Genomic DNA, 16673 nt, shown 5'->3' on the forward strand with positions numbered 1-16673 from the left:
AACATCTCATAAAGTACTATTAACTTTTAACAGTGAATATACTAGCCGGGGTAGATTGCGGCCAGGAACTTTTGAGGAACACTTGAGGTAGTCAGCTTACGCTATGTCCCTGAAGCCCCGTCTGGGGCAAGGCTTCAGAAATGACGTAGTACACCCTATGAGCCAGACGTTTAAGTAGCTCTATGCAAAGGGGAACACAATATCAACAGTAGCGGTGAAAGCAATAACTACAGTGCTAACAACTCCCACCATAACAGAGGTAGATAGAGACGGGGAGGGGGAGCAGGGCACTTAGCTGTCCAGCGGGGAGGTATGCGCTCCTGACTGGTGGGCTCGGTTTCTCGGTTTCTTCAGAAGTTCAGCACGACGGGCGATCTGCGGTCGGCGATGGTTTCAAAGGGGAGCGGGATTTGTCTCTGCCTTGATCCTGGCTGAGAGCGATCACAGCCTGAAGGGCATGCTCTCGGCCGTCCTGTGATTTCAGTGAGCGATCATAGGTCCTTCTTCTCTTCTGCGAAGCGGCATGGTGATGAGGAGCAGAAATGGAGGGGGGATCTCCCAGGGCAGGGGAGCCTGGTCTAGGGTGGGCTGAAGTGTGATCCATGGGTTGTGTAGCAAGGTCGTCCAAAAAGGAACTAAGGTCCGCAGGTTCAAGGAAGTCTCTTGATTTGCCATCCTGGGTGATCCACATACGAGCAGGTTCAAAAAGACCGAATTTGATGTCCAGCGTCCTTAGTTGTGGTCGTAAGGCCAAGAAAGCTTTCTGTTTCTCATTCATTACTCTTGAGAAGTCCACGGCCACCGGTATTTCATGACCTTCCAATGAGTACGGGCCTTGAGATCTGGCTGCAGAGATGACTTGGCGGGTCTGCTTGTGACGGAGGAAGCATGTGATGATGGCACAAGGTCGTCCAGAGGTCGCTTTATGCAGAGGACCAATTCTGTGGGCCCTTTGAAACTCCAATGGTGGGGAGAAATCTAGGCCTGTGAGTTCAGGAAGAAAGTTTTTAAGAAAGGCCTTGACATTAGAGGCTTCCATGAGTTCCGGTATACCAACAAAACGGACATTGCCTCTCTGGCTCCTGTCCTCCAAGTCAGTGATCTTTGTCCGCAGGTGCTGTATCTCTGTGTCCTGTACCGGCATTGTCGCGATGCGATCCTTGACGGTCGTGAGGGGTTGGTCCAGGTCTGTTACTGTCACTTGGAAACAGGCTATATCTGCCCGTATGGAGGTGGAGGCTGCAGAGAGGTCTGAGATGTTCAAGTCCATTACCTCTAAGCGCCGTCCCACTGCAGTGATTTACTGTAGTACACGGTCAGTGACATCGGTCGAACGGGAGTCGGCCGGCAGAGTCGTGGAGCAATGATGGATCGCCTGCGCCGCCATGGGTCTCGGTAGTGCAATAGCTTCAGAGAACAGTAGTTGGCGGGAAAGTCTGCCTGATGATTTCCCACTTGGCATCGCCACCCAGAGAGAAGGGGTCCAGGTAGGATCCTCAGAATATCTTCGTAACGATGGGGCTATGTTGTGGCTGTGCAGGGGACGTAGGTGTCTTCCACTAGTGGAAAATCCAGTGCGAGGACCGCTCACTGTGCACTGCAAAGTAAGCCTGGAGACAACGTATAACCGGGGCTATGTGGCCGTATCTGATCTCCTGAGTGGTAGGCTTAACGTACCTCACAGGTGCCCGTGAGCTGGTTGGACCCTTGGCGTCACTAACGCCCCAGCCTTGGCCTGTCACGATCAGGCTCAATCCCAGTGTGGGGCTCCAGCCCTGGTCGTGCCAGGTGTGACGCCTCAAGGCAAGGTGGGCCTGCTGTAGATATGGGCCGGTCCCATTGGTAAGGGTGGTGTTCCAGTTCCTGGAGCAAGGTGCACCTTCGGAGGATCGGGGGTACGATCCACCCCTTTAGCAACTCCCAATCTGTGTGGACTATCACTCCACGATGGCGTCCTCTTCTTTCGTGTCGCGCTGTTCTAGGGGCGAGCAATTGCAGATTAGAGCCTGCCTGTTGGGCTATGCGTGGCTGGGTAGGGTAGCAAATCCATACAGCCGGGGCGGTGGGTAGCAATAGCGCGCCCCCCACATGTGCTGCAAACTTCACGTGTTCCGCTGGTGAGGGTGTCCGCGGGTGGGTGCGGGATGATTGCCACCTGCCCACCAGAGCGGATGGACCCGCTCAAGCGAGTGCTGGGGAGAGGATGGTAGGCAGCCTCTTCTCAACTCTCCCTCCGCTCCCATATTTTCTCCAGGGGCTCGGGGGAAGCCTCAGCCAGGTCACCAGGGGTCGTCAGAAGTGGGCGAGCCCCAATCCTCCACATGCGACCGGGCGCGATCTGCCCCAGCGCCTCTCTCACCTGATGTCGTCCCCGCGTGGGGAGAAAATCCAGGCCGCAGCTCCTCACGCATCAGAGGGCAGCGGTGCAACTGCAGCCACCTTGCCGTCTGTTGGGGGGGGAAGCGGGCCCCCCGAGCATCTGCCGCACACGCAGGTGAGCAGCACACAGCAGGGGGAGGCACCCCCGTCGATCGGTAGCCCCTGCGTGTCCCCAGGCCCCACTCGGCGAGCGTAGCTCACTAATCAGGCGGCCATTTCCTTCGGCGGCCAAACCACGTCCCCGCAGTGAGTATAGTAGTATCGGCTCTCCTGATGTGTCAGGAGAGCCACTTTGAAGATTTCTCTGTTTTTTATGTAAAGCATTTATCAATTACAAGGATTTTTGTGAAAGCTAACGAGTGTGAAGTGGAGAGCCAAAAGAAATGACTCTGATTGGGTAACTGTGAACAATGTGACCTGCGCTTCATTACCGGCGATCGAGTTTGCGCTGTGAGCGCTGTGAGGGCCATAGCCGCCATGGAGCACGAAGGGGAGAGACAAAAGAAAAAAATAGTTCACCCAGCTGAATTATATCAGTAATAGTGCAATAATCCATGTAACAGGGTCAGTCTGCAAGGCGGAAACAAAACCGCCCAAAGGCGAGGCAAACATAAAGCGCTTATGAATTAAATCAAGTGATTTTTGAAAGGCAAGCTCAGGAAGGAGTGAAAGTGATACATGCGAGATGGGCGTGGTTAAAAGCCCACAATACTTACAACAGGTCAAAGCGCTTGCATGCTCGACCTAAAACATAGGAAGAGGGAAGGGCCTCCAGCAGGATGAGAAAGGTCAGCACTGGCGGGAGAGGGGACTAGGGAGGAAAGTACCGGCAGCAATGGGGGGGTTAAGTGGATAGACTATCAGCCAGAGGGTCAGTACTAACTGCAGGAACGGAGGGACCAGCAGCGGGAGGGGAAGGACTTGTGACAGAGGTGAATGGCCAGCAGCAGAGGAGGTGAAAGGCCAGGAGATGAAGGGTCAGCATCTGGAGGGGAAGGACAGGAAGTTGAAGGGAAGGGCCAGCAAGAAGAGGGGAAGGACTTGCAGCGGGAGGGAAAGTACCAGCAGCGGAGGGAAGGAAAAATGGGGGGACCTAGCGGCGAGGGGACTTTTAACAGAGGTGAAGGGCCAGAAGGGAATAGCCACCATCAAGCCGAGAAGGGCCAGCAACAGGTGGGTAAAGACCAATAGCAAGAGGGGGCAGGGAGGTCAGCCACAGCAGATGGTGAAAGGGCAGCATCAGGAGGGAGAGGGTAAGCATGAGGAGAATCAGCCAGTTGAGACTCAGCAGAAAGAGTTTTCAGCAGGAAGGGAATCATCATCCGCAGCAGGAGGAGACGAACACCTGAATGAGCAGCACCAGCAGAGCTCGAGTCGGTCGGGTCGGCGGGACAGGAGGAGGCAGACCAGCAACAGCAGGCGGAGGATCGGCTGACGAATAAGGGGCCATCAACAGGCAGAGTAGCAAAAGCAGGCACTGGATCAGCAGGGAGAGAAGGAGTTTCAGCAGCAGGCAGGGCATCAGCAGCAGGCGGCGGATCAGCGTGAGGAGGAGGGGGATCCGCGGGGGGAGGACCAGAGTGGGGAGGAGGAGGGCCAGCATCCTCTCACCGCCCTCTCCTGAAGTGCTTCCTGTGCAGACAGCTCTTTGCCTCACACATGCTCTGCCGGGGAAGGTGGACGTGCTGCAGAGGATGAGCCGGGGCTGTGGCACCTGCCTCCCGCCGACCCTCTGAATCCTCCAGCACCCTGACTCGGGGTCCCGCGGCTCGCGCTTTGCTCTCTGAAGTGCCCGTCGCTCGGATATCTTTGGCTTGTCTGCAGCCCCTCTGTGGCGCTCGGCCATGGTGGCCACCATGCATCAGACACCCTCACTCTGAGGCACCTGGTCCGTCCCACTCGGATGCGCGCGCCCTGAACAACGCATGGCTTGGATGCTCACCCCTTGATGCACTCATGGGCCGGAGGCCCTCCCCTTGATGCACTCACGGCTCGGATGGCCGTCCTCTGAAGCCCCCATGGAGGGGCCGGCTGTGCGCCCTGCTGTTCTCGGCATGGACCGGTGGCACTGCCGGGGTGAGCGCTCGCCGGGGGTGTGCCGCCCCATCGTCTTCATGACAGGTGCGTAACTTCCCGTGCCCTGGTTACTGTCTCTGAGACACCTTAGAAACTCTCTCCACTGCACACCTTGGCGGTGTCCCCTGGGGACCTACGCCGAACTCCGTGGCGGCCCTCGCCTCTCTCCACGGATCGCAGCCATATCCTTTTCTGTGAGTTCAGATGCTAAGCTTTAGTTAATGTCCGTCGGGAAGTGACCACACTCTTAGTCGACAGCTTCTAGTTCCTAGCAACTTTTTCCAGTGGGAAGCCCTCATTGTGTTTGGGCCCAAGCTCACACTGCCCATCTGGCAGTGCACCCATCTGCCAGTGCCCATCCTCTTCTGCCCATCTTCCAGATTCCAGTGCCGAGCTAGTAGTGTCCTGATTCCTGCCCCAGCGCACCACTTTCTGACCCCAGGTTCTAGCCCCACCCACCAATGCCCAGCTTCAAGGGGGCACCTCAGAGTGCCTAGCTCCTAGCGCCCAGCGTTCATTGCCCAGATAAGAGAGTCCATATCTCATTGCCCGTCTCTAACCGCATACCTCTCAGCTGCCAGCCCGCACTGCTCCGATGGCATTGCCCATCCCCTGGCACACCTCGGAGAGCCCATATGCCACCACTTAGCCCACATTGCCTGCCTCGCAGTACCCAGAGCCAAAACCTTATGTGCAGACCGCGCTGCCGAGTTTCCAGTGCCCATCTCCTAATGCCCGTTTCTGGGTACCCAGGTCGCATTGCTGAGTTTATCGGAGATTGACACACAGGGGTTATTTTGGGGGTCCAGAAAGTGGCAGGGGGTTTTGACAGCGAGGGGGGAGGGGACGGGATAAGTGACCACGAAGTTACTCACGCAAGTAGGGGGCGCTGTTTTATCTGATGTCACGTAGTCCAGCACCTCGACCGCCTACTTATTCTTTAATTTAAAATATGCTGTCCGTTTTTTAAATTGATTGGTGACACCCATCAAAATAAGTATTATTCATAAATTCCCCCTGTAGACACACGAGTGCATGTTGTAAACACTTTTAGATCATATCATGGGTGTCAGGCAGGGTAAGTGGAACTATGCAGCAGGAGCGGACCGAATCATGTGGCAAACTGGCTAAATTAGGTGGCATAATGCTGCGCATGTTGATGTAGTTTTGGCTCATTGTTTTGTCATTAATTCAGGCGTTAACACTATCTGGACAAAGGTACAACCTCTTAAGTACCCGTTTGAGACCCATATAAAGCAATAAGCAACCGAAAGATGACCAATCAACCTTTGTAAAGGGCTTTCCACTGCATAGCAACAGGTGCTGCTGTGTTTTTATTAACTTTTGATTAGTTTGAGCAAGAAACTTCTTTTTGTTAAAATCTGCAAATGATGCTGCAGATGGATAATGAATTCTGTGGGAACATCTGGCAAATGCATAAATATGCAGAAATCACATCTAGATGACAGTATTCTGGATCCCACTGGCAGGGCTGGCCTGGCGGTAGCAGGCGTCAAGCGTTTCCCCAGGAGCCTGGAAGGGTGGAGGCCAGTTTTGTTTCTGGGGTCGGTTTTTCAGCGGTGCTGCAATATCAGCCTCCAGTAACAAAAGCAACATTTCTTCACACTTGCTGCCCCCTGCTCATGGGGTGGGAGGGTTGGATGGAGGACTGGTCTGACAAAATTGCCAGGACTGCTTTGGGTTCCCAGTCCGGTCCTGCCCACTGGGGTGTCCAGAGCTGCCCACCACCAGCCTCTGGGGCCCGGGAGTTGTGAGTGTCGAAGTGAAGGGGCTTGAACCGTGCCTGCCTCCCAATTCTGTATATGGTGTGGGTTGTAATACTTCGAGAATATTGAGTTTTCTAATTCCGGAGACCTTTGACCCTGCCATAAGTGAAAAACTGCTTGAAAAGAACATCTTTGTCATTGTTTAACAATGTGTTTGCTAAAACTAACCACATTCCTAGTCTCCACACTGCCAGCAACCATTGGAGTTTGATTTCATGCCACAGGTGCCTGCTGCTGGCCTAGGCATCCACTTGAGGCACAGTCTGCCACTCTGATGAACCATTATCACTAAGAGTGCCTTCTGTCACCATTGGTGCCCGCTAAAGCCATGAGTGTGGCTTCCTCAATAGGGGCCACAGTTGCATGGGTGTAAGCACACGTTTACAGAAAGTGCTCTGAGAGACTCATGAAATATAATGGGCTCATGCTAAGTTCACCCACAGTAAAGCTTGGCATGCCAGTCTCCCTCTGTTTGGTCAGCCTCTTCTCACTTTTGTAGATGTGACCTAAAAAGTTTGCATATTTAAGAATTTTGATAAATTTATGCTTCTCGCTTTTCCAAGCAAGATGAGATTTTAGTTTATTAGTTATGACTGGTTTGTACTGGATCAAACGGTCGTATCAGGCATTGGTCTGTAGCTGTTCCACAGGAAAAATACAAGTGGAAAATTACTGGCTAAATAAAAATAGCAGATGAAAGCAATAAACACCAGTCACCTGCTCTGGGATGCACCTGCCAGTTTTCTCCTGCAGAAGTTAATTAAATAGCACCATATACCAGCAGGCAATGCAGTAGAAACCACTTGCAAGAGGCCAAACAGGAATTTCCATTGATTTTGTTGTGGACTTTGTTGGATTAGCGTCTCAATGGTCACCCCTGTTGTGATCCCATCAAGTTCACCTTTTGTTGAAGTCCCCGTCACTGAGTGATGCTGCTGCCATGAGGGTGCCATCGAAGGTCTGTGGTGTGGCCTAAGTATTCACATGTCACTGGTGTCTAGCTGGAATCCACCCCGAACTGTCCATTCTTTGGCTCTGGTTAGGACCTCTGGGGCTGCTCTGCTAACATGGACAGTAAGTGACCACCAATGGGAGAGGGCTTCGAGCTCACTTAAAACTCATTTGCTCACGGTGATAAATAGCTATAAGTGAGACCCTCTAAAACACTCTTTATAATTCTTTCCAGTGTCACGGCCTAGCACCTATTTTACTGTAAAAGTACCTTTTCCAGCTTTTCAAAAATTGGCCCATTTATGGGACAGTATCCCTCCCATTTTTGCTGGAGTTCCGTCTGAAATTAGAATCTCAGGACCTATTTACAGTTTGAGAAGTCTTTTAGCTCTAGCAACGATGGCAGTCTGCTGGACTCAGGTTTGCATTTATATTCCGCAGTTATCTGAACCACTCTAGATCTGGTATGCTGAGAACTTCTCTTTCACCACTTTTCAGACACATGAACCTAGGGATGGATCAAAGCTGTGCAAGGAGCGGGAAATAAATATGTGAGAGGGAGTTTGTGGGAATGGAGTTAGATTCCATAAATTTGATTGGGGGTGAAAAGCCATCTGGGTGAGTGTCAAAAGTTGGAGTTTGTTCGCTGTTTAAAATGCTAAACCGATACCTATGTACATGTGTGCAAGTGACCTGGCTGTGCTGACTGTTTTTCGGGCACTCCGACTCACTATTTATGGTTCCCATGCGTCCAAATCTCAAAGCTGCAAAGGGTCCTAAACAGATGCAAGCATTTAGGACATCGCTTTCGGGATCACTTATTCATGTAATGCAAGAATTTCTTCACATCGATCAGCGTATATAAAAAACTACGCCGCTTTAGAGTGTGGCTCTCTCCATTAGTCCTGAGGAGGCCCATAGTTGAAGGGGCCGAAACGCGTCGACTACATATTATTGAGAGGTTGCAAGCAAGATTGAATTTTGCCTTTAAGGACTTTACACCACAGGCCTTTCCAATTTTTCTTCTTTGAAAATAAGGATGTTTTAGGTCTGGAACAGATTAGGCAACCACCTCTTACATGTGGATTTTCTATATAGGTGTCAATGAATACCACATGGCTTCCGGAACAAGGAGAGGATTGTTGGACCAATCATTGATGTTCTATGTTTACTGTCCAGTGTTTTATGTTTAAGTGTTTCATGTATGTGATGCACAAACTAAAAGGTTTGGAAGTGCTCACTTTTGTTGATGTATACAAAAATGACTGCTGTAATCAGAACGGTTGTCTTAGTTGGCAGGATGTGCAAAGATGTTTTGATAAAAAAGCAATTAAATTGCATGCTCAATGATTGATTTATTGCTTCATTGAATGTGACTTATGATTGCTTTTTTTCCTACTATTTGATCATTCCTGTGTAGATACTATGGTGCTGACTGTTAGGTCAGATTTAATAAAATCAGTAAATGTTTCTGTGTGTGTGGTGCACTAATGTATAGACACTTCGAATTATATGCATGAGGTCAAGTTTTTGTGGATAATTTGCTGACCAATGTTGGATCTCTTGTGTTGCGAACATAGCGCATTATAGGCCAGATGTATCACTTTAGTGGTCACAAAAAATGCTTGTGTTTTGTGATCAGTCATTTAACAACCAGTATTGAATTTTCGTTAACTGACCTATGTTCTAACAGATCAATTTGCAAATTCCAAATTGGAGTGGGTCACAGTCCTGCCCACCTCATTACTATTCATAAGGTATGTCAATAATTGCGATTCATTCAGATTGGTGGCAATCATATGGATGGTAGCCTGCAATGGTGAGCAGACCACCATGTTGGTGATTGCTTTTTAATAAAGAGTTTTTTAAAGCAGTCTCTGTTCCTTAAAGGAAACAGAGCTGTGTTTCATTTTTTTAAAACGTTTTTTTAATAAGGTTCTATGAGAGTTGCTAGTGGTCCTGGTGACTACTGTCTGCTCCCTCTGAAGCGTTTTCCACAATTCACAAAGGAGAGGTGGCCTAAAAAGGTGACACCTTCCCTTTTCTGAATAAATTACCACTTCAGCTTGGGAGTCAGTAACATGTCAATAGTTTGTGACCAGAATTCCATTCTGAAATCATTGATTCATCCTGTACCAGTTTGGTATTTGGAAGGGACGTCCACAACATTCCCCTTCCATATACCGAATTGGTATTCAGTTGCAGTCATATCCTAGGAGTCAGTAAAACTGTACAGGCTCATAAAACAGAATTGATTCCTGGCAAAAAAAAAATGTATGGTTCCGAACCTTGAATTGCAGTGTTTGCAACCACAAAAAAGTTTCATACATCTGTCCTATATGCTGGTGCTTGCTTGTGCTCTGCCTGTGGTACATGGGCGCATTGAAAGGTGACACTGAACTAGAACATCAGTGTCTTTGTGTTTTACCTTCCCACCTATAGTTTCAAATTATTGTTTTTATGATACATAACTGAACCGCTAGCACACTGTTGCTGAAATTGTTGTGTCTTTTATTGTCCCTTTGGTTATAAAAAAAAAGTGCACTTCCCTGCTCCATATCAGGGATCCACAGCTCTGGCACATGTCTCATACTGCTTGCTGCATGGGTAGGCCTTCGATTGACAGGGTTGTTCACATGCCTGTTTTGCAGGAGCTGCTGTGACGGGCACAGTGTGGGCGAGGTGAGGCTAAACCAGCCGGCTCTGTGTTGTACTGCTGGTACTGTGTTTGATTGACAGTACTTGATAGGAAGAAGTAACACCAAACTCATTTTAGGAAAGGGGAAGCGGGGGAGTCCCACTGGGTCCTAAGAGCAGCATCAGTGGGTTTGGTGTGTGGGCCACTGAGATGTCTGTGCCTAGAGCACACAGACAACTGACTCATCCTGTCTCTTGGGCGAGTATAGCCACAAATATAGACAACGTGGGAGGGCGACAAGTAACTCGGAAAAAGGCACAAACATACTTTTATTGACTAACTATTCTGTATGTGCAGTCAGTCTGTCTGGAGAGCAATGCTGCAAAAACAGCCGCGTAATCCGGCTATACTTCCAGTCAGAGCCTTCTAAGCGTGCAGTGCTGGGCCAATAAGATCACTGGAGAACTGGGTGGGCAGTGCTGGGGCCAGTGACAACTCCAGAGACCTGCGTGTGCAGAGAAGCATCAGTGATATCGCCAACGATTTGGGTGTGCAGAGCTACGTCGGTGGTACTGGAGAGGGCTAGGTGTGTACTCCAGGGCTACATACACCCCAGGAGAGCTAGGTGTGCAGTGCTGGGCCAGTGACACCGCCAGAGACCTGCATGTGCAGGGTTGGATTGCTGTTATTCCCGGAGATGTAGGTGTGTGACACATGCCTGTAGACATCCGAGGAGAGCTATGTGTGCAGTGCTGGGCCAGTGACCCCTCCAGAGACCTGCATGTGCAGTTTTGGGTTACTGTTCTTCCCGGAGATGTAGGTGTGTGACACAGGGCTGTAGACATCTGAGGAGAGCTAGGTGTGCAGTGCTGGGCCAGTGACACCGCCAGAGACCTGCATGTGCAGGGTTGGGTTGCTGTTATTCCCAGAGATGTAGGTGTGTGACACAGGGCTGTAGACATCTGAGAAGAGCTGTGAATGCAGTGCTGGGCCAGTGACACCGCCAGAGATCTGCATGTGCAGGGTTAGGTTACTGTTATTCCCGGAGATGTAGGTGTGTGACACATGGCTGTAGACATCTGAGGAGAGCTAGGTGTGCAGTGCTGGGCCAGTGACACCGCCAGAGACCTGCATGTGCAGGGTTGGGTTGCTGTTATTCCCGGAGATGTAGGTGTGTGACACATGGCTGTAGACATCTGAGAAGAGCTATGTGTGCAGTGCTGGGCCAGTGACCCCGCCAGAGACCTGCATGTGCAGGGTTGGGTTGCTGTTATTCCCGGAGATGTAGGTGTGTGACACAGGGCTGTAGACATCTGAGAAGAGCTATGTGTGCAGTGCTGGGCCAGTGACACCGCCAGAGACCTGCATGTGCAGGGTTGGGTTGCTGTTATTCCCGGAGATGTAGGTGTGTGACACATGGCTGTAGACATCCGAGGAGAGCTAGGTGTGCAGTGCTGGGCCAGTGACACCGCCTGAGACCTGCATGTGCAGGGTTGGGTTGCTGTTATTCCCGGAGATGTAGGTGTGTGACACAGGGCTGTAGACATCCGAGAAGAGCTATGTGTGCAGTGCTGGGCCAGTGACACCGCCAGAGACCTGCATGTGCAGGGTTGGGTTGCTGTTATTCCCAGAGATGTAGGTGTGTGACACAGGGCTGTAGACATCCGAGGAGAGCTAGGTGTGCAGTGCTGGGCCAGTGACTCCTCCAGAGACCTGCATGTGCAGTGTTGGGTTACTGTTCTTCCCGGAGATGTAGGTGTGTGAAACATGGCTGTAGACATCCGAGGAGAGCTATGTGTGCAGTGCTGGGCCAATGACCCCTCCGAAGACCTGCATGTGCAGTGTTGGGTTAGTGATATTCCTGGAGAGCTTGGTGTGTGATGCAGGGCTACGGATCTTCCAGGAGAGCTAGCTGAGCGGTGCTGGCCCTCTCCCGAGATCGGTGTGTGCAGTGTTGGCTTAGTGATATTCCCAGTCATCTAGGTTTGTGACACAGTGAAGAGAGGTAGGTGTGCAGTGCTGCTGGGCCAGTGACACCGCCAGAGACCTGTAGGTGCAGCGCTGGGTTAGCGATGTCACCGGAGATCTATGTGTGACAGAGTGAAGAGAGGTAGGTGTGCAGTGAGAGCTAGGTGTCCAGTGACACCCCCAGAGACCTACGTGTGCAGTGTTGGGATAGTGACGTTCCCGGAGATGTAGGTGTGTGACACAGGGCTGTAGACATCCGAGGAGAGCTAGGGGTGCAGTGCTGGGTTAGCGATGACACCGGAGATCTATGTGTGACAGTGAAGAGAGGTAGGTGTGCAGTGAGAGCTAGGTGTCCAGTGACACCCCCAGAGACCTGTAGGTGCAGTGCTGGGTTAGCGATGACACCGGAGATCTATGTGTGCAAGTGAAGAGAGCTAGGTGTGCAGTGAGAGCTAGGTGTCCAGTGACACCCCCAGAGACCTGCGTGTGCAGTGTTGGGATAGTGACGTTCCCGGAGATGTAGGTGTGTGACACAGGGCTGTAGACATCCGAGGAGAGCTAGGGGTGCAGTGCTGGGTTAGCGATGACACCGGAGATCTATGTGTGACAGTGAAGAGAGGTAGGTGTGCAGTGAGAGCTAGGTGTCCAGTGACAGATCTATGTGTGACAGAGTGAAGAGAGGTAGGTGTGCAGTGAGAGCTAGGTGTCCAGTGACAGATCTATGTGTGACAGAGTGAAGAGAGGTAGGTGTGCAGTGAGAGCTAGGTGTCCAGTGACACCCCCAGAGACCTACGTGTGCAGTGTTGGGATAGTGACGTTCCCGGAGATGTAGGTGTGTGACACAGGGCTGTAGACATCCGAGGAGAGCTAGGGGTGCAGTGCTGGGTTAGCGATGACACCGGAGATCTATGTGTGACAGTGAAGAGAGGTAGGTGTGCAGTGAGAGCTAGGTGTCCAGTGACACCCCCAGAGACCTGTAGGTGCAGTGCTGGGTTAGCGATGACACCGGAGATCTATGTGTGCAAGTGAAGAGAGCTAGGTGTGCAGTGAGAGCTAGGTGTCCAGTGACACCCCCAGAGACCTGCGTGTGCAGTGTTGGGATAGTGACGTTCCCGGAGATGTAGGTGTGTGACACAGGGCTGTAGACATCCGAGGAGAGCTAGGGGTGCAGTGCTGGGTTAGCGATGACACCGGAGATCTATGTGTGCAAGTGAAGAGAGCTAGGTGTGCAGTGAGAGCTAGGTGTCCAGTGACACCCCCAGAGACCTGCGTGTGCAGTGTTGGGATAGTGACGTTCCCGGAGATGTAGGTGTGTGACACAGGGCTGTAGACATCCGAGGAGAGCTAGGGGTGCAGTGCTGGGTTAGCGATGACACCGGAGATCTATGTGTGACAGTGAAGAGAGGTAGGTGTGCAGTGAGAGCTAGGTGTCCAGTGACAGATCTATGTGTGACAGAGTGAAGAGAGGTAGGTGTGCAGTGAGAGCTAGGTGTCCAGTGACACCCCCAGAGACCTGTAGGTGCAGTGCTGGGTTAGCGATGACACCGGAGATCTATGTGTGCAAGTGAAGAGAGCTAGGTGTGCAGTGAGAGCTAGGTGTCCAGTGACACCCCCAGAGACCTGCGTGTGCAGTGTTGGGATAGTGACGTTCCCGGAGATGTAGGTGTGTGACACAGGGCTGTAGACATCCGAGGAGAGGCAAGTGTGCAGTGCTGTTCCGGTGACCCCTCCAGAGACCTGCATGTGCAGTGTTGGGTTACTGTTCTTCCCGGAGATGTAGGTGTGTGACACAGGGCTGTAGACATCCGAGGAGAGGCAAGTGTGCAGTGCTGTTCCGGTGACCCCTCCAGAGACCAGCATGTGCAGTGTTGGGGTAATGATATTCCCGGAGAGCTCGGTGTGCATGCAGTGCTGATCCATGACATCTCCCGAGATCTGTGTGTGCAGTGTTGGGTCAGTGCTATTCCGAAAGCATGGCGTGTGACATCACAGGAGAGCCGGGTGTGCAGTGCTGATGCAGTGACTTGCCCAAAGATCTGTACTGTTGATAGCATCGCCATGTTTGCGTGCAGCGCTGATTCCGCGATAGCCCGGATAGCTGCTCGGTTAGTGGGGCCAGAGAGCTGAGACTATCAATTTGCTGTGGTTTTCCCGTGTGTTCCCCAACCCCTGAAGCGGAAAGAAGGATGTGTCCATTCTGTACTAACCAGCATGCTGGCTTCATGGTTTGAGGCAGGACGTTGTGTGCAACTTCTCCGGCTCTAGGTGGCGGGGCGGTCAAGGTCAAGCGGTCACGGGTTCTCTCCTGGGGCTGATGTATATGCTGGGTCAGATACAATATTTATTAGTGGTGGGAAAAGTTAAATAGACATGTCCTGTCCTTTTGTAAAACTTCCGCAGCTTTCTGAAGCGCAATCCCCGAGGACGTTTAAAAGGGGAAAAGGGAAAAATGTCCTGCTGAGCATCAAGAAAACGTTTAGTTATTGGACCTAATAATAGCATGTGCTATTACCAGTTGCAGATAAAATATTCCAGCTCCTTTTGGAATACAAACTAACAATGTTGTTTATTTTTAACTGCTGATCAGAGCTGAAACACTCTACTGGCCTATCGATAACCTGGCTGTCCTTGACTTAGAATTAGGGCTCCCCTAGACCTTTTGAAACCATTGTTACCAAAGCCAGAGGTGTAAACCTCCTTGTGTCTGATGGTGCTGGAATCTTCTGGAACCCTCTTGCTGTTGGAGGAGATAGGCAGATCAATGCGCTCTAAATAGAAGATGTGAAATCGTGACCCAGGTGTGCCCAACGCGAGACTGGGCTTTGCATCGTGTGGAAAAGCTGAGGGCACAGGGTCTGGAGGTTGCTGAACCTCTGCAGAGCCTAGCAGAGGCAGTGGAGGCCCCCATAGACTGTACCTCTGGATGCTTCTCACAACTCCTAGAGGTGAGCCACCAGTCCTCAGCGCAGCACTGACAGAGGTCATCATTTCTTGGGATCCCCAACTGGATTGCTTGGTTGGCCAGCATTGACCCAAGAGAATCATAGAGGCTTCCCCAGGATGACCGTTTGTCAGAATGTCATTTACAAAATATCCCATTTTATGAGGATGTTCTGTCAATAACTACAGTGGGTTGATATTTTTGTAAGCAATATTTAGGGCAAGATATTTCTGTCAGATGATATTCGGACTACTATGTTTAGATACCACACTCTCATGAGGTTTACTTTACTGTTATTGTTGGGGAGCCGCTGCTTTCAGAAAGGCACCTTTTTCAGACAAGTACACCGTTACAGACAGGTGCAGCAACAGAACACCCCGCAGAGCTTTTTCAGGTTTGGTGCTAGCCTTGGGGAGATGGACAAAACGCAGTTCCACTGTCCAAGAAGCACCAGGACAAGATTCAATCAGGTCTAACTTCAAGGTCCGAGATTCTTCAAAGAACTGCCTCAAAACAGTGTATATTTATTCTTGGAAGGGGCGGGAGCTGGGCAGGGGCCCAGACCCAGACCCAGTAAGCGATGGAGCAACTCTAAAAGCTTCAGAAGCCATCCAATTGAGGAAACATTTTTTGTCCGGTTTCCAGTTTATAGTAGGGGTGGAGGAAGAGAGAACCACAATACAGTGGCTTGATTGAGAGTACAGTGGGGGCCATAGACCTCACCCCTTGAGTGCAAAACTCACCCTTTGGGTACAGCAAATAGGGGTCTATCCACCCACATATAGGAGGATCATCATAACCAACCAGGCCGCCCCACATAGCTGGTTCGACTGAGCGTATTCCCCAACTACCTCAGGGTGACACATGTGGGTGCATTTGAATAAGAGGGTGTTACTTGAATAAAGAGCCACCTGAAAATTCTAGAAACAAGGGACCTTTTAAGGAACATTGAAAAATAAACCAGAGTGTGGATGAACTGCTACAGTTGCTTGAGCCTTTCATCCCTACTTACTCACCAAAAGAAGTAGTTGTGCATCACTGGGCCTAACACCCCAGATCACTTGTTGTGACTTAGCAGGCCTGACGCTCCTGAAAGTTGTGATTGGAATACAAATCTTGGCACTACCAGAGTGATGGGTGTGCAGTGCCAGGCCTAACACCACCAGGGAGCTGGATGCATAGTGCGGAGTCTGATCTGCTCAGAAAGTTGCAAATAGTTGCTTTGTGACACTGAGAGAGCTGATGTCCACTTCGAGGCCTAAATCCACTACAGGTAGGAAGAGCCCTTGGACACCGGTGATACATAAAATATGAAGTTATCTAGTAGGAACTTAGATAGCTTAAATGTTATCTAGCTTTGATTTATCTGTTCTTTAACTGTTCTGATTTAAGAAAATAATAAGGAATATACTGTTTTGGAGAGGCTCAGTATTAAGTCACCTGGAACAGTGCTTAATTTGTGAAAGGATGAAATCAGGCCGAAAGTTTAGTTCAGAAGCCTCTTTTTGAGAGCTGCCGAATACCAAGGATGTGTAGTCTTGATTTCACCTCATGCCTCGTTGATTCACCACCAGACACTTTGTACCCCTTTATCTCACTCTTTCATGTTCTTTCCATCCTTGCTTTCCCTCTTTGTCATTGTGTTTACTCCTTTCTCTTTCTTTCCCCATTTTGTGCTTATTTTCTCTCTTGCTCTAGATCAAATTGTGATGAGGAAAAATAAGTGCTGGTCCCCACAAATGAGTGCTGATGGGCCCTACCTGCAGTCAATCTGGGCAGCCTTTGGGCTATTCATGGTGCAGGGCCCTTGTAGGATTTCCCAATGTTTTCAATGAGAAAATGTTGTTGAGGAAGTCCCTCTTATTGTTAAAATCCCTACACTGACTACAAGCCTCCTTGAAATCAAGTAAGGGCATAACTCATGTAATTTGCT

At 50.5% G+C, this 16673-nt stretch overlaps 1 protein-coding gene across 4 annotated transcripts in view; it reads left to right on the forward strand.

Moving 5' to 3' along the window:
* The window catches only part of SGCD (sarcoglycan delta), a 788612-nt gene that overhangs the window by 56387 nt on the left and 715552 nt on the right, over nt 1-16673 (forward strand). Inside the window, exon 1 of one of the 4 annotated variants that reach the window (XM_069199630.1) lies at nt 3867-4500. The exons of 2 other annotated variants lie outside the window; for them this stretch is intronic. The gene's annotated coding sequence lies outside the window, so the exon portion shown is untranslated. Of the gene's footprint in view, nt 1-3866; nt 4501-16673 lie in introns of those variants that run through there. One more of the 4 variants, XM_069199631.1, reaches the window with a different exon arrangement.

Source organism: Pleurodeles waltl, chromosome 7 (assembly GCF_031143425.1).
Source record: "Pleurodeles waltl isolate 20211129_DDA chromosome 7, aPleWal1.hap1.20221129, whole genome shotgun sequence".
Taxonomy (NCBI): domain Eukaryota; kingdom Metazoa; phylum Chordata; class Amphibia; order Caudata; family Salamandridae; genus Pleurodeles; species Pleurodeles waltl.